Raw genomic sequence first — 713 nt, 5'->3', positions numbered from 1 at the left:
TTCCACAAATATAACCGCATCCGCTCCGTCCTGCTAGCCCAGGGATTTCACTGGTAGCAGAGCGTGGTTACGTTTGTGTTCTTGCCATTTCAGTTACTGTTAGTTTCAATTTTATATCTGTTCTGTGACACCACATTGTTTTGGGTGTTGATTGTTTCAGGTGTATTGTAATGGCGGTCAGTCAGAGTCCGGGGATCGGCCTGCTCAGGAACATCTTGTTTACGAGTTGGAAATAAGGCGCCAAGCTACTGAGAGCAGTGATCCGGATTTAGTGGGCCGTTTAGGTGCTGCCGTTTTTCAGCCGGTTGACGTCACGCCGGCGGTGTTGGGTGAGACAGGAGCGGCCACTGAATTTTTGTTGAAGGCTGTTAGGGGCCTTGAGGACACTATTTGCGTTTTGGAAGGCACTCAACCTAGTGCCAGTCTATTGGATAGGGTGTAGGCCCAGTTAATGTATTTAACAAATCGGAAAGCGGATTTGGGCATGTTAGCTTTGGAAGATCACCATAAAAAATTAGCCGCCGAATTGGGCTCTTTGGTTAGTGCATTGCAGTTTAATGTTACGTGTTTAGATTTGGTGAGAAGAGGATTGAGGAGCGGGACTTGCTGTGTTCGGGAGAGGGCGAGAGCCTGCCCGGGATGGTACTGTTACGTCCTCGGTGAAGTTAGACGCAATGTTTGCCAAGTTGCCTAATCCTCTCGTGATATTACTG

Source organism: Schistocerca gregaria, unplaced genomic scaffold (genome assembly GCF_023897955.1).
Source record: "Schistocerca gregaria isolate iqSchGreg1 unplaced genomic scaffold, iqSchGreg1.2 ptg000440l, whole genome shotgun sequence".
Classification (NCBI taxonomy): domain Eukaryota; kingdom Metazoa; phylum Arthropoda; class Insecta; order Orthoptera; family Acrididae; genus Schistocerca; species Schistocerca gregaria.
The sequence above is the reverse complement of the archived record's forward strand: the minus strand, read 5'-3'. Positions refer to the sequence as shown.